General features: G+C 43.2%; 1 pseudogene; it reads left to right on the top strand.

The window, feature by feature from the left end:
- The first annotated feature begins 2,608 nt into the window (after positions 1–2,608).
- On the top strand, positions 2,609–13,665 carry LOC133350263 (ultraviolet-sensitive opsin-like; annotated as a pseudogene).
- Positions 13,666–22,732: the final 9,067 nt, after the last annotated feature.

Here is a 22,732-nt window from a genome sequence, read left to right on the forward strand (position 1 = left end):
TTTGGTTTGCGTGTTCTCTGAATGTTCATTGCATCAGGGTAGTTATTTTATAGGAAAAGCTTTTAGACAACATCTATAGCTAGCTTCCCATACATTAGTATTTTCTTCTGCTATGAACGGGTGGGGCATTTTCGTTTAATTACCTATACAGTACACGGTACAATAAGTTTGGTGTGTTTATGACCAGATTGTGTTGGCTTCATTATACAAAGTGCCCCGCAGAATGAAAGCATTGCCCAGTGCGATCGTGCAAACCTTCAAACAAACCACCGTTATGAATTCATTTTGCACAGTTGGCATGCATAGAGCGAGGGCAGCGGGGATCATTCATTGATCCCTCGTGGTCTCAAACCGCTGTAGGTCATTACAGTTGGCGCGTCCGATTAGGAGGGGACATTAACGTACCCCCGCTGCTCTGCTGTGCGCGGCTTAATGTAGTTCAAAGCGTTGCGTGCCCCTGACGATATTGCGTATGGAAATGGGTAATTTGAAAATGATGAAAAAATGTTAAACCGTTTCCACCCCCCCCCACCCCCCTCTATTATCCGAGGGCGGCCGCATTTAAAAAGTGAGGTTCAGCTGGCAAGTGTAGCGTGTCGGGATATGGCGAGGGGAGTGCATTTGCTCACAGCCAGGGGTCGTTGTGGACCCACTTTGCAGAGAAGATGTGGATTCGGTTGACTGTGACCGTGAGCGAAAAGACAAAGCGTGCTGCCGCTTGCCTCGTAGGCAGTTTGTGTTGTCGTGGCTCGAGAGAAGAGCTTTCCATTCAATACGCATTTTTTTTGCTTCTTTATGACCACACTTGTGATTAAAATATTTTCTACGAAAAATTATAATGCGATGTAGGAACACCGTCGCGTGTCCATGGCGACAATAATGTCAAGCATTCAACGCTAACGCATTCCTTCTCAAATCAGTTATTTGTGCACCCCATGCATTGTGTTTTATCTTGCTGCCCGTTATTGTCTCTCCTATGACATTTCCTGATTAGTTGGCCCGTGCGTACGTGCGTTGCACGTGTATTTGCCCGTGTTTAAAATACATCTGAAATATGGATCATTCAGTCCACATTCTACAATGAGGTTAAAAGTTCATTGCCATTGGCTAAGGTCGTAGTGTTCACACCGCTGTGTAATCCGATTTCTATGGTTAATGACAATGACAAATTTAATTACAGTTTTGCAATTATACTCAGGATTTCGGAGCTGATGCCCTTTTTTGCAAACACGCCGGCAGCAATAGAAATTGATAATTGTGTAAAAATTGGGAGTTAATGCATTTACCTGTAAATTGGCATCGAAATTCAGTTGTGACGCATCTCATGGAGGGGGTTGAAGCTGAAGTAAATTTCCCAAAATAATATTCCATCAGCTTTGCAATATATTATCACGTTCGAATAAAGACTGACATTTCATCATTACTATCGGGAATATCTTTCCACGGTTTGTGGAGAGACACATTTGACCGTCCATTGGGTCGTGTTGGAGACGATCAAGTGTAGTTTCCAACAATTATATAAGGGATATGGATTTTCTGGGCCGATTAGTCGGCTATTTCAGCTAAGCTGTGCCTTCCGGATAATTACCATTATCCATTTGCAATACGATTGTTTTCCAATCTGAAAACATGGCAATTCAAATCCCACCCAATCAATTGCCCAACATACAAGCATAAATAGTCTGCAGTATATGCCTGACAGTAAATCTTGTTCACAGTTATTAAAATATATATTTGTCTGCACATTGTTTACATTATGGATTGCTTATGTCCATATAAATGTAATTTGTCACCAGAATTACATTTAAAATGTTGCCTGAAGTGTGTATGTGAAATATCAGATTGAACTAATGCTGTAATTGTGATATTTTTCAGATAAGCAGTACAGCGTATAGACATTGGTGTATTGTTAATGCTCTCTCTATATTTATGGTAAAACAGAAGTCCATTCATTTAGCAGAATATCACTTCTGATCGATATTCCATTTTACATAATTACCATTGATTTTGTCTGCATAACGCAGAGCTTTGGATGGTCGGGATTTAGAAAGTGATACATTTCTTAAACGTACCGAATGAAACTTGTTTGCAGGAAACCTGTACTATTGAAGTGTTTGTCATTTCTGACACCACAGTTCGTTTTGTTAGGGCTTCACAATGGTTTTATTTGATCGTCATGAGGCACATTGGCCTTTTGACTGAGGCACTTTGCTTGATAGTCCACTGAGGCGTTTTGGGCACTTTACGATCGGCGATGAAAGACATTAGCAGATTTACCTGGGCATTTGCTTGTCTTTTATGAAGCGCAATTAGCCGATATCCTAATGGACCTCGTAAGAACCTTCCGCCCCCCCCCCCTCCGCATATGCTGATTACGACGAGCCTCATTGTAAGCGGCTAAAACCAGAGCCGGAGCAGAGTTAAGTGGTTTAAACTGTGGCAGCCGGAGCTAATCCAACCAATTATCCTATGGAAAGCATATAAAGCCCATGGGGTGTTTGGCAAACACTGGATTTTTTTGCGTAATTCAAGGCATGTGCTTTTGAGCCTCATCAGACACGGCCTGCAAAGCGGTGGGGAGTGGGGGGGGGGTGAGCAACCAGCAACCATGTCCGGAGATGAAGAGTCCTACTTGTTCAAAAACATCTCCAAAGTGGGCCCCTTCGATGGTCCGCTGTATCACATTGCCCCAAAGTGGGCTTTCTACTTACAGGCCGCGTTCATGGGCTTCTCGTGTTCCTGTGCGGCACGCCACTGAACAGCCATCGTTCTGATCGTCACCGTCAAATGCAAGAAGCTGCGACAGCCACTCGATTACATCCTCGTGAACATATCGGCGGCAGGCCTCGTTTTAAAATTCCTTTATATTAAGTTCACTTGCTTGCTGCTTGCGCGCTTACGACCGTGCAAATCTTTCGGTCGTTTTTTAACCCACTTCCCGTGATCCAATCGAGCTGACATTTAGCACACAGACTCGTTGTGCGTGACAATTTATTTTCGTGAAATTTTTTTTCAATAACTTTACACTTTTTAGGAATTTTTTTTTAAATATTTAATTACCAATTGCTTAATGGTGGCAGGCAATCATCTGACCCATAGGTGGCAGCCATCTCAAGCCAGAGGACGAGAGGACTCTAGCCGCCACGCATATAAAGGATTTATAGTGAGAAAAACTTTGTTTTTACGGGTTAATTTTTCTGTCTCTTCTGCATCTCCACGGTGAACATCTTCAGCACGCAAGGCTAGTTCGTCTTTGGCCCCACGGTCCTGTGCGCTCGAATCATTATTTGGGTCGATGGCCGGTAAGTCTTTCAATCGTTTTGATGTCCAGTTTGCAGTGGACTAAGGTGCACCGGTCACCAAATGAATTACGTATGATTTGTCCACTATAATTAGGAAATGCAGAAACTTTGTTGCATATACTTTCATAACGATAACCATAAATGTATGTTTAACATGGCTCTTACACACAATTGTTCGTGCATTTTTTTTTTTCTGAAAGATTTATTTGTACTTTTTTTGTCCGATGGAAAGACCTGTATTTGAATTCGAATGGCATTTTATTGACGGAACACAACTTGGAACTTGAAATCTGGTCTACCGCACGCCCGTAAACCCATCCGCTTTACCCGTATTCTTGTGCAAGGAAATTGAGTTTTCAGGTCAGTAAAAGCCGTTTCAATACGGGTAAATTTAGTTTTGTCTATTTGTGTTTCTCCCTTGTGATGGCACTTTGTAGGATGAACGTTGAGATTTAAAAGGGCATGGGGTGACCAATAAGATGTGAATTGGTCTAATAGGGTAGGCACTGATAGGGGGTTGACAGGTATGCTACTGTAACGGTTGTCTCACACCAGCCTTTTCACAAACACCGTTTACTATGGACGGAATCATCCACTGAAAGATGTCAAATCAGTTTACTCTTAAAATCTGCTTTAAGCAACCAAATGCTCCCGGCTGACGTTTGTCTTAAAAGCGCTCATAGGCTAATTAACTTAAATACATAGTTTATTTCGGTGAATATATGAAACAAAAGTCTTCTTATAATTCGTTATGGAGTGCTACGCAAAAAAGGCAATATTTAATTCGGTGCGTTTTATTTGCACATACTTGCACGGGACAATGTATCATTTGTCATTTGTAAATGCCGCATTCATTAATTACACGGTGCATTGTTTGTGTCTGCCCGCCACACAGTCTTGGTGACAGGCTGGTCGTTGGCTTTCCTGGCAGCTGAGCGCTACATCGTCATTTGCAAGCCGTTTGGTAATTTTCGCTTTGGCTCCAAACATGCCCTCTTTGCGTTTGGCCTTGCCTGAGTGCTGGGGCTCGGTGTGGCTTTGCCACCTTTCTTCGGCTGGAGCAGGTGAGATCTTCGTACGCGTAAGGACAAACAAACGACTTTCGAGTGTGATTCGCTTTGATGAAAGTAAAGCTACGTGCCTTAACACCAGTATAAATAATCCTACTTCTTTGGCCTTTAATAGAGCAACGTATGTGGCTGATGATAATATATTTTCTGATGGATGCTGTAGACAACTGAAAGGAAAAAAACAACCGAGGCACTGATTCTGTTGAGTGTCAAGCTGTCGTCCCGTTAGTCAAAGTGATTTTTCGAGGTTGGAACAAGCCAGTTTTAAACTTGATTTCGTGAAATGTATTCATGGTGCACTCATCTTGGTAATGATTTAGTTCGGTAAAGAAAATAGCATGATGCTTCAAAAAAACAATTGGTGCTGCTGCCCCCATGGTGCATTATACTGGTCGTCGCTCAACATCCCTACTGAACTATCAGAAGATGCAACGGATGATTGCTTTTATTGCATCGTAATGAGTGAAAGTGGGGGGGGGGGGTTCAATTGTTTACACATGCATTTCCAGTTTGAAGCTGTGATTATACGGTATATTATCTTGACTTTAATTCTTGCGGCGTCTAAAATAGTTTTTTTTTTTACGAGCACATGTGAAATATATAAAAAAGGTTGCGGGTGAGTACAATTTAAGAATCGTACCATTGGTTAAGTTGACCTGTTGTTTTGACCAATATTCATTTAATAATATTACAAATTCTTTTCGATTTTTTTGTAGGATATACAGAATCAATTCTTGAAATGATTGTTTACATGCATTTGTCACATTTGTACCAGGACAAATGTTGGAGTCTAGGCATTGTCGTGGTTACAAATCATGTGCAACCCCTGCATAAAATATAACACATTGCGAAGGGATCTTGCACACACGGTTAAATAAAGGGCTGGACTGTTACATTCTGTAAAGTCAATGGGGTGCGGAAATTTAAAACCTTGGCATCCAAAAGCGAAGGGATTGCACCCTGCATGAAACACTCTCAAGGGAAGTGCCCAACACGGATAAAATGGGGTTGGCTGCCCTGCTTGGCAGATACAACGTATCCAATAATATGCCAGAAAGTCATTTTTACAAAAAAAATCTACTCAAATGAGCCATTGTTGGAAATTTCATATTTCTATGGTGGTGAATATCTCCATTGTCCAGAACTGTTGTGACTTCGCCACAAAGTAGTAACTCAATTTAATGATTCTAGATTTAAAGCTTTCGTGACTGCAATGATTCATACTCTTTGGTTTTTTCAGTAAAGTCACGTAGGTAAAAAATAATAAAATAAATCAAAACAACGGTTCCACCTGAAGACGGAAGCTAGTGTTGCCTCCCAAACGTCGTGATTTAATTTAGTTGTTTTCATTTATTTTCTTTTTAACCTACGTGACTTTACCGAAAAAACTAAACAGTATCAATTTAGTGACCCTGTGGAGATGATGGGCTGAGACAACCCCCACCCGCCCCCCCCCCCCCCCCCGCTAATCAGGATATTTAATTTGCAAGCTTTTGATTGCAAACAACTTACTCTAGAACTGCTGAGCAACCTCGTCGGATTAAATTGCGACAATTATTCGAGAAAATATAAACGGAATTGTCCGTTCAGATGGTCCCATAGTCCAACATTAAACGCATGTCGTGTCATTGAACCCAATACCTGAGCAGCTACACTCTCAACTACATCACTCCTTAACGCAGGTGCAGCACATCTTTAACAGGGTAGCGGCCTTGAAACACCGCTGCTACGTTGAGGCTGCAGCAATGTTGCAATATTTTGCACATGATGCCAGTTGCTGGCTATTAGAGAGAGAGATGCACGCTTTGACGGTGCTTACCAATAGCATAACTAGCGTGGGGGCAGGGGGGGTGCCTTGCCCTCCCTCTTGCCAGGTGTCCAAAGCTACGATTTGGGGGGCCCCCTTCACAAGCACCACGAGATGTGTTTTCATCAACAGTGTACAAGAACAAAAGCGCATGCAATGATGCGACCGTGCGAGACAAATCAAATATCGCGGGCTCCCACCTAACAGATTGACATACCCCCCCCCCTCTGCCCTTGTCCCACCCCTCTGACCTTAAAATGTAGTTACTACTCACACTGGCCTTCCCTCGATGCGTGGTCAAAGATGCTTCCCCGAGAGATTGCAGTGCTCCTGCGGCCCCGACTGGTACACGGTGGGGACCAAGTACAAGAGCGAGGATTGCACCGACTTCTTCCTCTTCATCTTCTGCTTCGTCGTGCCGCTATCGATCATCATTTTCTCCCACTGCAATCTGCTGAGCACGCTCCGAGCGGTGGATTGTTGGGTTCGTGCGCGCGCGTCGATTTTAATTATTGGTGAATAATTACGACACAATGTGTGTGTGTGTGCGCTTATGCCGGTTCGTCCCGCGGTAACTCGTGATTGGAAGTTGTTGCGGGGTTTTTTTTTTTCTTTCTGGATCACCCGTTAAAACGACATTTTGGGGTGCTTTTTTCTTTTGGTCTTCCTCTCAAATAAAAGGCCAGAAAATTCGTTTAAATTGATATAAATTCCACACGCAACTTAATAAATGACGCGCGCGTCACATGAGTCGGAAGGCCCGGAATTTTGATTACAAATTTAAAGTGTGCAATTTGCTCCAACCGTCCAATTATAATTTGCGTTTTATTTCTAAGTACGCGCTTTATTTATTGGTGCAATGAATACATTAGCGTATGCAACTGCACGTTCGTGGCAGTCTCCCCACACATCCGTGCACGCTGCAGATGCCTCATGCGTTTATAATGGCAGTCATGACTTTTGAATATGCTGCAGACAAATGAGCCACATCCTGAAGGTTCAAATGAGTCATAACCCCGCACCTTCAGTAGGAGGTTGTACACATAGAAACTGCCCCCCCCACCCCTCTCTTCTTTTTCTCTGTGGGGTGTTGCGTTTTGGAGGGGGAAATACAAATGTGGCTGATTTCTGGAGTTTTTTTTATTTTTCCATTTTTATTCTATTCAGATAGAGCTGATTAAACATTTTTTTCACTTGCAACGGCACGCACTCTCTCAGAGGCAAGCATTACACGATGAGCCAGTGGCGTCAACAATTGCCAAAGCTCTGCGGGCCACTATGTATTTAGGTGTTATCGGCCAATTCACGAGTGTTTTACAAGTGGGAGAAAACCACGCGTGCGAGGGGCGAAACACTCGATTCCATATAGACGGAACGGGGGTGGACCACTTTTTTGTTGTACTGCCATCTCCTGGCCAGCCAGGAATTGTGATTATCTTGATTTGAAGCTTTCGTCACTGCAGGAATTCATCGTCTTTGGTTCTTTCTCGTACGTCAGCAGTTCTCCTGCTGTGTTTGTTTCACCTGATGACGGTTGCTTGTGTTGCGATCGAAACGTCGTGATCTATTAATTTTCTATCTACGTGACTTTACCGAAAGAACCAAAGATTAGGATATGTGATACCTGGACGCTCAGGAGAAGGGAATTTTGGCAACGTTTGTACGATCCACCAAGGCTCTCACAGTCTCCACAGTGCTAATAAGTACAGGCGTGCATAGCCACCGTTATCCGGCTTGATACAATCGATATAACTAGAATAAAGAACTGTACAGTACTCTATTAAACTATACAGATAAACGCCATTTTATATTTGGGGCCGTCCATAAATGACGTCACGCACCTGGGGGGGGGGGTCAGAAATGTGACGTCACATCAAAATGCGCAACTTTAAATAACTATAGACAACACATTCTACTTCATTAAATAGACTTTTTAATAAATGTTTTCACCTACAACATCAGAGTGCAGCGCCACATTAAATACGCACTACAAGGACAATAGTTTAAAGCGATTTGAAGCATGTTTTATTTTGGGGGGGGGCGGAGCTTTGTGACGTCATATTTGAGGGAGGGTCTGACTTTTCGTGACGCCGTTTGACAAGGGGGGGGGGGGGGTCAAAAATCGTCCAAAATCGCGTGACGTCATTTATGAACGGCCCCTATAACCAGGAATGGCTCACTAAGCTTAATGTGGCTCTTTTCCATAAGCGATCTGGCCACAAACGATAGCTCAACGCAGTGGCTCATCATCATGTGGAAATGTATAGCAGCCAAATACAGTACTCTAAACGCACGTTGATTATATAATGTGGAGGGAAGAACCAGAGGACCCGGAGAAAAATCCACGTACGAGGAGTGAGACATGCAAACTCCAAATATACAGCAGCAGGTGTCAGGGTCGTGATCAAACCCACGACCTCCTGCATACCAGGGACGTGCGTTTAGGGGAGGCAGGGGAAGCAGAGCCCCCACCTGTAAAAAAAATTATAAATAAAAATTTAGATTTTTTTTTCCTCACTGATCTGTGTTACGTCATTTCTGTACGATTCCAATCATTTTTACAGTCAAAATCGCCAAATTTGCGGAGCTGCGCTGCAAATACAGGGAGAGACGAGAGGTGAGGCAGCGACGAGCTCAGCCTCCCCTCTGATTGCGCAACCCCTCAGAAACTGGATGGAACGCGGGCAACAAGCGCGTGCCTCTTCTTGGAAAACAGGTCTGTCGAGAAGGCAGAGTCTTCTCGACAGACCTGTTTTCCACCTGAAGACGGCTGATTGCGTTGTGGCCGAAACGTCGTGAGAATTATTTTGTTATGTTTTATTTTTATTATTTTATTACTACCCTTCTACGTGACTTTAGCGAAAGAACCAAGAAGACGAATCCCTGCAGTCACGAAAGCTTTAAATCGAAAAGCGCATGCCTGTTACTATCTCTCTGTAATGATTGCAATAATACAGAAATTACATTTATCACACAGATCAGGGGAAAAATCCAAAACTGTATTTTACAACCAAGAAGATGAATCCCTGCAGTCACAAAAGCTTTAAATCAAAATGTATTTTACAAATTTGTAAAAAAAAAAAAAATTACAGCTATTTTCATTGGGGTATGGCAGGTGAGGCTCTGCCTCCCATGCCTCCCCTGCCCGCACGTCCCTGCTGCATACCAGGCGAGGGAGACAACATCTCGCTACCGCAGCGCTCAGCCTCACCGCCACAATGCTGCGGGATATATCGGCGATCTCATTGGCCGATTCAAAGCCACTCCCAGCGAGTGCCAAAATGAAGCGAATGGGGCCCATCAAGGCCATTTGCACGAGGACAATCCTCTGCCAATATCCCTGCTCCCCTAAACCCGCCGCCCTCTATCCCACCCGCTATTCTCCCCCCCCCCCCCGCTCACATTAGGGTGCCACCATCGCCCCACCGGAGATTTGTGCCATCGGCCGACCATGCGAGTCTCAGGCGTCAATGATGAAAACATAAACAACAACAACAAAGTATTCTCATCAGGTCCCCATGGTGCGAAGTGCAGTCTCCAACTCTTACTAACGCAACCTCTCTGGCCTCTCTCTTTATGTGCAATGCAGAAAGGTCATTGCCTAAAACTTTGCCGATTATATATATTTTTTTCTATTTAAGGTGGTGTTGTTGACGAGTTTTGTTAATTGTGCACCACTGCCGACGCAGCAGCATTACTACAAAATATTTGCTGCTATGATTTAGGTCCTAAATTTATAATTCTTAAAATACGGGGCATGGAAACCGTAAAGCCTGTCGCCACGGTGGAGTGATTTCAAGTTCTGCCTGCTTCATGGCCCGAATTCAAGTTTTATTCTCTTGAAGATTTATTGTGGAGCATAGTGGCCCGTGACCCCAAGTGCTTATAAAGTGGAGCCTCCGTCCTCCACCAGCATAATCATTACGACGCTGATATAATTTTAAATGCTATGTAATTATCATGGTTAATGGGAAATGGCAAAAATTGTGCAGTCGCCAAATGTGAATCTGCACAATCATCTTGGAAGAGATATCTGCGTCAGAGGGTATAATTACATTTTCTATGTTATTTTTAGTATAAAAGTTAAATATATTGCAAAGAAATAGCCTACAGGCTTAGATAAAATTTAGGCATAATAATTAGCAAAAAAAAACGTTGTGCTCTGGCTCGTATATTTTTTTCACAGTCTGTAAAAAGGCCATCATCATGGACATTATTGTATTATTTGTGTTTCATATCCAGCATTCAAAGCACTTCGCAGTGTATTGGAATAGCAATGCATATCTGCAAAACGAATTACTATAGATTGCAATTTATTTTACAATTTGATTGAAACTGCAACAGCGGTAATTTCCAATCTATTTTTCGTGTTTTTTTTCTTCCATATACGGGATTGTACTCTCTATGTGAAGTGGAACATGCAGGTTCACACACACACTGCGATCTTGAATCTGGCATGCCGAGTTTGATCCCGACCACGGCTAACATCAGTGGCGAATCCTATCCGAACTGGTTCTGGGCCACCTCCTTCACCAACCCGCACTCTCTTCGTGCGACATTTGATTGTTTTAGCGAGTGGTCTCCATCCACACGTAACGCACGCGTTTTCACAGCCAACTGTAACCCACGTGTGGTATTCCAGGTTGGGCTCCGCGTGTTGGAGCATTGATGTCTTCTCTCAAACTTTCGGCACGCATCCTAATTTTACACTTCAAGATTGCCCCGCAAAAGCAGCGCGCGGGCGCAAGCTTGAGAGAAGGCATAGACGCTCAACGCGCACAAATGCCCACGCACACTCGGAACGCGACGAAACATCATTAACACGCGTGCCCTGAGTGTGAATCTTCGGTCAGTAAAACAAGACCTGCCGCGCCGTTCGCTTCTGCGTTACATAAAAGGTGGCGATGCAGCAGCAGGAGTCCTTCGAGCACAGAGAGAAGGCCGAGCGAGAAGTGTCACGCACGGTGATCGTGATGGTGGGCCTCCTTCTGTACGTGCTACGTACCCCTACGCTGCATTGGCCCTCGACATAGTTACCAACCGCGACCACAACATCGACCTGCGCTTCGCCACGGTGCCCGCGTTCTTCTCCAAGGCGTCGTGCGTCTCCAACCCCTTGATCTGCTCGTTCATGAACAAGCAGGTGAGCGCCAAAGCGATTGGATCGGAGGAAGAGGAAACAAGTCTCGTCTCGTGTGTGTATGCCCGTGGCCCAATCCTTGCAAACAGAACCTAAATGATGTATTTATATTGGAGGAATCCGATGAGCTATAAAGCTCTTGTTTAAAGATGTGCCGAAAATTGTTGCATTGGAATAGAGTGGGGGCGGCGGGGGAAGATTGGGTTGCCATATTCTGAAGTACACAGCAACCCAATGCATACCATGTGGCGGACTAACATGGGTTGCCTTCCACACGATATAAAGCAAATAAATGAACCACGTGGAAGCTATCCCACCAATAGTCATTTAGTGCGTTGTCTTTGTGCTGTTCGCCTTTTGACGTTCTCTGGTCTAACACTAGTTGAGACTAGGGCTGAACGATTAATCGATTTCAAATCGAAATCGCAATTTTAAACAATGCGATTAGGAAATCGCAAAGGCTGCGATTTTTTGCGATTTAAAAAGTCCTATTATTTTCTTATTGGAATGTTTTTATTTGTTATTATTATTATAACTTTATTTATTAACTTAACAATTGTTCTATGTTTGATTGTTCTATTTCAATTAAAACATTTTAATACATACATGTTGGAAGCAATTCATATATTTTAAGTTCTCATCCTTGCATTAGAATAGAGCTGTTCATATTTTGATGGTATCATGTGGTAATGCTCCATCACATGTTTTAAATCTATTACACAGTGAATATTGAACTGAAGCTTGACTTAAAAAAATTAATCGCAATATCTGTCAGAAAAATCGCAATTAGATATTTTCCCCAAATCGTTCAGCCCTAGTTGAGACTAGGCCCTAAAGAAGCCAGTCTCTGGTGTAACCCAATCAGTTTCAAAGACAATGTCATATATTATCAGAGCATGTTTATTTGCATGTTCACCACAAGTACATGTGGTTAATGCAGACTTGGTTCCTTGCAAAAAAAGCTTTCTCTTTAAGTGTTTGAACATCTTAACACCTGTTTTATGGTCAGAAAGGGTAAAAACTATTATTTTATTTTATAGTCCTTTATTGGGAGTGCGTCTGCCTCCTCCCGGTCGTTTGGAGGTCTTCATCTTCCAGTAAGAATGTTACACTCCATAGGTCAACATTTCTTCCTAAAGACTCAATAATAGAGTACTTATCGGGTTTAATTATACAGGTTGAGTGGTAGTGGGAGAGATGGGGTTGCCCTTAATAGAATGAGAGCTGCACTGGCTACTGCTGGGAGCCCGGGGTGAAAAAGGGTCTTGGAATGTGGGATCGGGGTCGAGTGGGAGTTAATCAGGATGCGTGCTGGAGGGGGAGTGGCAATACCACTACGTTTGAGGAGCCAGGGCGAGCCTCATCAACACATTAACAACAATATCTTGCGATTTAAACGGCTCGGATGTCGCCTAATTAAATGCACCATTTCGGCGAGAGTGACGTTGAGTTAACATGAAATGAACAGTTCATGCGGCCCATCTTCAGAATCAGAATCTTTATTTATCCCGGAGAAATCCGATAAGCTATAAAGTTATTTTTTTACAGATGTCCAGCAGATGTCCAGCAGATGTCCAGGAGGATATATTTGTGCATGTGGTAGCATATATATATCTTCTTTGATAACCCTCATTTGATGATAAAAAGTAAAAAAAAGGAATTACATTTGTGCGATAATCGATATGCCACGCACAATAAAGTAGTGGCGTAGCTATGAGTGTGCAGGCGGTGCAACGGCGTTGGGTCCGACTTGCTCGACCCAGGAACCGGGATACAAAGTCGGGGCAGGTGAGGCTATTCGATCCCTTGCTCTGAGGGCCCATGCCAACCACCCTATGCCAACCCCTGTAGCGGGACCTTCTTTAAATTGTGGGTGCATTACAAAAATTCTGGGGGAACAACAGTAAATGTTAAACAAACGTTAAGCGCTAAAAGCGAATGAGTAACGACGTGATGTGCTTGCGTATTCTGCTCCATGTCTCTCACCCACCGTGGTGTATACGAGGAGGAAAAGTTGCAACGCTCGTGGCTTCATTGCAGTGCCCATTTCAACATTTTGCCCAGCCCACAGAAAGCGAAGCTCTCAGCCTTTATGGACAGGGGCGCTGGGGGGCGAGCATTAGGGCCAAATTCCACTCGCATGATACCACGGTATCAGAGAGGACTCTGCGGAACCGGGTGTGTGCCGAACGAGCGAACGACGGCGCGTCGTTCCCCTTCGTGTTCCAGTTCAGGGCCCGCATCACGGAGACCGTGTGCGGGAAGTTAATCACAGACGAGTCAGAGACGTCCAACAGTCGCACCGCGGTGTCGTCTGTGTCGACGAGCCAAGTGAGCCCCGGGTAAGCGTGGGTCTAGCGGCACGGACGATGGAGGAAGGGGCCGTCGGCTGGATGCCCCGTAGATTGGAGACCGTGCGAGTGGGAACGGGGAACAACGCAAAGACGAGAACACTCCGTAGGACGGCTGCTTGCGTTGTGGCCGAAACGTCGTGAGAATTATTTATTATGTTTTATTTTTATTATTTTATTATTTCCCTTCTACGTCACTTTACCGAAAGAACCAAGAAGATGAACCCTCCGTTGGTTGCGCGAGAATTGAACAAGCGGTGTAATTAAGGTCTCGCCTTCCGCACCAAGTTGTTTCCGAGTTAATTAGGCTAATATTGGTGATATTTATTTAATTTGTCGCAGAACATTGAAGTGTGCATTTTGTGTCGCGCATCTTCGAAATTATTCGTATTGCCAGAGAAGCAGAATAACCCGTACGCACGGAATGTGGGCATCTAGTTATGTTTCGTAAAGTTCTGCTCAGGCATAAATCTAATAAAACCTGCATCTAATGTGAGCGTTTTGCGTCATTTAACCCAAGTCAGTTGGGGCTATACGGGAGTTGAGTTCCTTAGATATATATAATACATTAAAACAACTCAATCAATTATTCGTTTGGAAAGTGATTGGGCCTGACGATGTTTTATGTGCTAAACACTTGCATCGCACAACTATTTTTTTATCTGAATGGAACGTGTACACAAACAGGCTTCTTTCAGAGCGCAAAATTTCTAATTTTGTCACCCCCAAAGATCCACGGGGCATGCATCGCGCTGCGTTTGTTTTTTCGAACAAAGACCAACGCCCGCAGTGCGTCTAAACTCCGAACTTACTGGCTCTGCACCGCGTGCCCCGTTGGCAATTTGATTTAGTGATCTGCATTGTAATTACTCTGGGAGCGAGATAGTGGATGCATGCAACATTGCGTAAGCACAACGCGCTTGGGCGCAAACACGGGATGCACAATGCAATCAAATTATGGGATAAACGTGACATGAGTCGTATTCTAAAGTATTGCGTGTATTCTAGTATTTTGTGTTTTAATCGTATTAGTTTAGGCTGCAGCAGCGATGTGTATTGCATTGCGTTATTGATTTTATTGCAAACCATTATTTAACGGCATTACCGTTGCTTTGACGCGCGTGCTTTTGACGAAAGCGAACTTGCTTAGAAGTCGCCCATGGCTGTCCTTGTACCGTTACTTTGTCCCCGTTGCTGCCATGTTAATAAACGCACGCTTGGGCGATTGAGATCACTGCATTAATAGTCGACTCTTGTTGTTTGCTTCGTGAATGGGTGACATCACGAGGAGGTGAGACGTGTTCTCGTGACAGTTTGAGATGGTGATTGGGGGTCGCCATGCCCTCCACCTCATCGCTGTGCCAATTCAGCACTGTAGGGCTCACCACACGTGGCACAATCCACCACCACCATCCCCCCCCCACCACTCCATCGACTCCTTGCGTCACCGCAACACCAATCCTGAGAAATTCGATCAATTGCAACGATTTGGGGTCGTGATTGAATTAAATAATCAATTTTCCGTTGCCGAGTTTTCATCGTTTCTCATTTTTGTTGCTGGTTATGTTTTGTCCACTCGTTTATCCTAAATGTAACGTGAGCGTGCAATCGCTGTAGTCTGCACTCCTTCATCGCAGGAATAGCCTGAAGACCTCTCGTGGCTAGCAGACCTTGACATTGTCATTTAGCTCTTGAATACTCACTCTTGTGGCATAGTCACTCCTTTAGCTGTCACTTCATAACTCGTCTCAACTCACTTCTGTAGAACTGCCTTCGGTGTTTAGTCTGTTGGCCTCCACCCCCTAACCTGCGATTAGCACAGTTGGTTATGTACGGCGCGAAAGAAGTTCCACATGCGTACATGCATTGCCATACTCAATAATAGAATACAATCTTGACTTGAAGCTTTCGTGACTGCAGGAATTCATATTCTTTGGGTCTTTCGGTAAAGCCACGTAGATATAAATTTTTATCATTTTAAAATATTTTTCTATCTACGTGGCTTTACTGAAAGACCCAAAGAAATAGAATACAATCTACCTATACATGTCATGAGCGTAGGAAACTGAGTTTAAATCAATGATCAACGTACTGTTACATCAACTTAAATGCCTAATAATTATCATCATCAGCCATGATCAATCCACTGCTGGATGTAGGTCTCCCCACGCCATCATTCCAGACTGTCCGCCCCCCCCTCACCACCCACTCACTAATTTGACGATGTTCACAGATATTGTGTGGCCCATGAGACTTCTCCTTTGTTTCAATTACAGTACTGCAAGTGTGACATCCCAAGTCGTATTATGTAAATAAAAACGAATTCTGAGTTAAATATTTAAGCATCTATTTCATAATCTGGCCATGTATTGTTTTAGATGGTAAATTAAAAAAAATCCTCCCAACGTAAATTAGCTTTTATTTGGCACTGCTTTACAAAATATGTAAAACGCACTGGGTAATTTATGAATACTCCCAGAGCATACGGGTAACCAAATACTCTACCGCTGTCCGAGGTAGAATGCAAATACAGTCATCAAAGGCGTTTACCCGAATATCCGTTACCAAACAATCGATTCAGTTTTATGGTAGGAACCCGATTGAGAATGTACGGTCATTAAAAGTAAAATGAGATGCTACGTATGTTAGTGAAACATCACAGATGAAAACATTTATTTCCCCCAAATCTATAACGTCAGAAAGTCTGGCTTATGCCGCTGATATACATCTTAATTTTGGTAAGCTTGTGGAGAATTCTACGCCTGGCTGAATACTTGCCGATGCCCGCACAATCACACAGTGCGTGCGTGTGCAAAACTTTGGCTTATTTCACGAAAAAACAAGTAATAATAAACTCTTTAAATAAAAAAATGACTTGGTGGACATCACGCGGTTGTGCATAGATCGGAACGATTTTTTCGAACTGCAAGTGAAGCCGACGTGCAAATCAGGGATTTTGGCCGTCAGTGGATTTTCTCGGAGCGAGAGGCTGCTCCGTGTTGTTGTTATATTTGTTTTGCACTTTACCGGCTCACGAAAGTGTCCTTGTTATCGATCAGAGCGCTCGAGTGAAAAAGGCACCCAACAACACAACAGTGACCGCACACACAAACCCGAAAGCGAGAACTCGATACGCCGGGGACCCGGGTACATTATTCACCGGGCCTGCGGTCGTTTTCTTCAGAAATATTGATTATCTTGTTACAATTAAAGATAACAATGAGTGTGATGTATTCGCACCCCCCCCCCCTCCTCTCTGGTCCTTTGATTCACGCTCTCTCGTGGCTAATGAATGACACGAGAGGGCCGTCGTCGCAGCCACGGGGAGACATTGAGCCATCTCGTCTCCGCGTGCCTTTGTAATTTGATCCTGGACGCCTCGGGTTTTTAGTCGTTTCCTCGCTTCCCTTTCGACCCTCGGGTCAACCGGGTCGCCGTAAATTTAATTATCGGCGGTGAGTTATTTGCACGGCACTAATTAAAACTGCCCACAAATGAATCGTGCGGTACTGATTACGGCTTCAGTGGAGATATTTGATGGCACAGCGGGTGACCGTGCAGCCTTAATGCATTAAGTGCCGCGGTCCATATGCCAAGTGCAATGTAAAGTAGTGAGCCTTAATACCTTAATGCGATTCACGTCCTGAAATTGATGTTGGCTCATTCACCATTTTTATTGAGTCCCCTTTTAAGTTTGATATTTAAAAATAATACCTTTTTCTTTTTACAATGCCGCTCTTTCTCTCTTCTTCTATGTGAACTCTCTTCTGCTTCGCTTCTCCTGCTTTATATCACGAATTCGATTCCTCATAAGACCCATTCGTTTGTACCGGATATATCCTGTTTGTGTGTTTTTTATTTGTCTCTCGCCCTCTGTAATATAGCTTTGTTGAAAATATAGATTAAAATAAATGTTGAAAAAAATGCGCCATTTGGTTAGCGATTTAATTTTCTTGGAAATATCATCTCAAATCACAACTGTATTGCTGCGTCCATAACAGCGAAGTACAAACATGCCCTCCAGCGCACGTTATTAAATGTGCATTATGTTTATTGCGCATATAAGACTCAATCAGTTGATGCTCCACTACACATTGGGGGATATATTGTTTAGTTAAAGTTCCCCGTCTAGGTGACCCTATACATTTTACAGTACAGTAATTTACATCATTCTACACGTCAGCGTTTAACAATATTGAAACGGAAATTATACCCTATTTTGCCAAACATTTCAATTAAAACCTGCTACGGTTCTAGCTCATAAAAGGTTCAAAAGAGGGAATTATTATTCAAATGTTCTACACACCCAGCCATATGTCAGCAATTTGATTGGTGTAACGCGCTTGGGATGATTAGCATAATGCAAAAAGCGAGGTTCAGCTTATGCTAGATATATCCATAATGCGCCGCAACAATGAATAACTATTATTCACTAGGTTTTTTGCCTTCAAACGCAACTCCGTAGTTAAGACGGAGTGCCCTTGCCAAAAACATGGGATGACCCAGCAGCATTTAACAAGCCTGACTCCTGATGAGACCCAGAAGGTTGAAACCGGTCCAGAAGTTGTTTGCTTAAATGCATTTGTGTGGAAAGCCAAAACCCCGATGGCCTAAACATAACAACGTGTAATGAGTTTGTTTCTTATTATTATTAATCTTGGTGATCCTCATATAGAATAATAATTTGATGGTGATGCTGCTGCACAAGCACAATTAGCCAAAGAAAACCCCGACACATTCGTCAAAAACACTTGTGTCCTGTAAATGGAAAATAAGTAATATGCGACGTTCCTATAGATATAAAATAATGAGATAAATAGAGGCAACATCATTTACATGACAACGCCTCTGCGCGTCTCCCACCAATCTCAATACACTTGATCAAATCGGTTAAACACCCGTGTCTCCTGACTCATGTTGTTTAGCATAGCCAGTGTGATTTGCTTTGGGAATTCAGTGACGATGCGTATGCTGAAGTTAACGATGTCTCACGGGGTTTGTCGTGGACAATGACAAAGACCCTCCCCCATATAGCCTTTAAACAGACTCTTAGGGCAAGTGCTGTTCCCAAGCATCGATGAAGACCGGCACGGTACACACAGGACCGGATTATCCTAGTAGCAAAAGTAACATATGCTACGGGCCCGCACTTTCAAGGGTCCCGCGCTAAAAACTATAAATTCCGATTTAGTGATTCTGCACTCGCTCTCTTACTATAGTACTGTACTGCCTTCAACTTTTATGAACGACTGGGTGTTTAAGGTTCGCGATTTGTTGGATTATCTGGCTGTAGAGCAGATGAAAAAATACAATTGCTTTACTATGCAAGTAAAAAATTCGTGTTTTAATATTTATGTGTATTTTTTTATTTAGAGCCCCTTTATAACAAATGCTACAGGCTCCGCACTAGCTTAATCGGGCACTGGGTAGACAGGGTGGCCAATACCACAGCCGCCCGCCTGCCTTTGTCTCCCTAGTGCTGATGTTTACACACCGCATCAGGGCTGAGTCAACCTAGGGGAGAACCAGGATCGGTTCAAATATTCACCACTGTTATTGGTCGCGAGCGGGATTTGAACTGAGGGATGGTCGGGTTCGTATCGCATTGCGCTAATCATGACCAATCGAACACAATACCGACGTCTCTTGTAACCAATCACCTCTACTGCACGAGTAGATGTCAGTGGGCTATCTAATGGACATCTTTGACTACTGGACATTTGTGAAAAATAGCTTTAGAGTTCATCGGATTCCTCCAGTGTAAATAAATATTCTCATTCTGATAAATGAAAAAAATAAGCAAGCAATGCATCTCCTTAAACGATCTGTCCTTCCACATAGAAATAAAAGTACATTTACACTCGAACCCATTTCTTAAAGATAGGGTCCTTGTCTATAAACAGTTGGCAGTTCATCAGTACTGGTTCCAGCAAGCCTGATTGTTGGTGAGACAATGTATGCTGAAACCATTCCAAAGTTTTGCTTGCGTTGAACCAATTGCTGATAAAAAAAATGCACTCCCAAAAGGCCTTGTGGTGGACGGTAAGTGTAATAAATAAAACTCGTATTTATTTTCGTTCGGGTTATTGAGAGACAGATGCGTGAGGGAGATATACTGCCTGCTTGTTTATGTTGTTACTTATGTTCTCGACAATGAGACTACGGTAAGAATTTATATATATGCACGGGAGAGGCCAATGGAAGGTGCATGCAGTAAAACATCTCAACGTTGGATTAACGTTGGCAAGTGGTTGGATCTAAAGTTGAATATTTACTGGTGTAAGCTTGGCTATTGCAACTTACGTCCAGAATCCGTCGAAAAGCATGAACGATGCCCTTTTAACGCACATATTCTTAGACAGCATAATGTAAAATAAAAGTCAAGTGCTTTGAAAAAAAATCGATACGTGTGATATGAAGACATTAAAATTTTTATGCGTGGTTTTTTTCGACATGTCATGCTAGATTGAGTTATTTTTTTCAAACCTCGTAATGCATGTGGCAATGCAGTCACTTCAGAACATCGGGGTGAATTCTGGATTAAAATTTTGTTGGATATCGGATTGTTGGGCCCAATGTTAAATGGATTAAATTTTAACGTCATTGTTTAGGCACTGATATAAATTATTTCTATAATCATAAATATCGATAATTGTATTTCAAATTTTAACATGAAGTGCAATTTGTAAAACAATAATTTGAATGTATGAAACATATATTTTAATAATTAAAGCGACAGTGACATTAAATATGTAAAAAATTGTCACATTTGGCGGGAAAAGCACGGAGAAGCATGATATAATTGAAGTGATGTCGCTTTAGAGACGTCACATTTTGGGATCAATCCGAAATGTCTTTTTTTTCCTCGGATCATTCGAAATTTCATACCTAGGAACGAGTATACGCATAACACAGTAATCCTGCAATATTTACCCAACGTTGCCATGTAATTGGCATCGTTGGGTCATTATTGGCCCAACATTCCAAGTTTTGTGGGCAGTTTGTTTAAATTTTAAACAGGGCTTAGTGTTTGAAGTGTAAAAAGTATTTTTTACAGGTAGGAACAACAGTTCCACACTGCCCAACAGGGAGTATTTGTCTGTCGTGCTTAGCCCCTCCCAAACATGTACACTCCCGGATTGGTTGAAGTGCGCCACGTGACCGCTGAGCTTTCTGTTGTGCACGAATGCGCTGTCCAACCAAGTTCCGACCTGCCCACTCCGAAGGAACGTGTTTTTATCCATCTGGATGATCTTTCATATTGCACTACTCGTATATGGTACAGTTTAGTCAAACCACTCTACAACCGACATTGTGAGAAGATCTTCATCCTGAAGTGGATTGACAAAGGAGCTGTAAAATGATCACTGTTCTTACCAATACAGTACACACCGATCAAATGTGCTAACACCAACTCATATAACAAAAAATAAGCATGACCAGGTAATTTATAATACACACAGATACAAGTGTAGTGGCATAGAATAAGTAATGTAACAGCTGCTGTCGGGGAAGGGGATCTGCAGCTTACAGCAGCCCTGATGTCAGCAGGCCAGGTGGTACACCAGAGGGGAAGCCCTGGGAACCCGCTGGTAGGTTCTAGAGGGGGGGCGTGGCCGGGGCGGAGCGAGGCCACGCTGGGAGCATAAAAGGGGGCCCTGAGCAAGAGCTCGGGGCTGTCGTATGGAGTGGGATCCCCGTCGTGCTGTTGAAGATCGTCGCCATCGTCGCTGTCGTCTCGTCGCCGTCATCTCTGCCGTGTCCACTCGACATTGCGCTGCTCGACGGTAGTTGACTGTCTCGGTTCAGCGCCGTTAGTGATAGATAGCGAGCGTTGTGTATAGGCTAGCAACCCACGTAGAGTTGTGTATAAACGAGCGACAGAAGAGTGTGTACCAGCGTAGGGTGTGCATTGTGCAAAGGGTGCTCGGTTAAATAAAAGAAGTGCCTCCAAGCTTTAGCGTCTCTGAGTAAGTCACTACACAAGCAATGAGGTGGAGCGATGTTGATAGCTGTATCACTTAATACAGCTATCGTGCTGTGACGGTTCCACCTGAAGACGGAAGCTTGTGTTGCCTCCGAAACGTCGTGATTTTTATTTTATTTTTATTTTACTTTTATTAATTTTAAATTTTTACCTACGTGACTTTACCGAAAAAACCTATGAATATGAATCCTTGCAGTAACGAAAGCTTCAAATCTAGAATTTCTATTTGGTGTTTGAACATCTTAATACCTGTTTTATTGCCACAAAGGGTAAACCCTATTCTTATTTTTTCATAATTTAGTAGCTGTTCGTAAAGTAATTGGGTTTAACCAGGACATGTGGCGACAAGGCATGACGACTTCATGGTGATCGTGATTAACGGTGGAGTGGCAGCCACGGGATAGAACACGCCTGAGAGGATGTCGACCGTGGAGCGAGATGGATTGTTGCATCGCAAGACCATGAATGGTTGCCATAGCTTGGGGACAGATGGCCTTCATCCAGCAATTGATATGAAGGCTGCCGAGCATGATAATCACCAACGTTTGTTGATGGAAAATGTTATTTAGATGCGTACACTGGTAACGCCTTCTACTTGCTTCGTGCTTTCTCCTACACCTGACAAAATATTGCATCCATATCTCTCTGTTTTTCATGAAGATGTAATGGGCAATTGCTTCTTAATCACACACAATGTATGTCACTTGACCATTAAAGTTGCGTGTCAACTTGTATTGCTCTTTCATGTTTTTTTAAATATAAGATTTGTTGAACTTTATAGAAAAAATGTATATAATACGACCCATACTATGTTGTTTTAACATGCTTATTATCAGCGTGTTCTGTAATCTCCAGGCGTCCCAGTTCAAACATTGGGGTTATCAATTTGATTCATAACTCCCGCCACTGGCCACCCAGCAGAATAAATGGGCGTCCCACAGTTAGTCAGTCGATCGCCAGGTGGCTCTATGGAGCTCATGAGCCAGAGAGTGCGGGCAGACGTTTTCAAGGTCAACCACAATGCACTCATGGCAGCTGACCGTGGGGAAATCACGCATATTTGCTTACTTGACCT

This window comes from Lethenteron reissneri, chromosome 33 (genome assembly GCF_015708825.2).
Source record: "Lethenteron reissneri isolate LAM-NWPU_2019-01 chromosome 33, ASM1570882v1, whole genome shotgun sequence".
Classification (NCBI taxonomy): Eukaryota; Metazoa; Chordata; class Hyperoartia; order Petromyzontiformes; family Petromyzontidae; genus Lethenteron; species Lethenteron reissneri.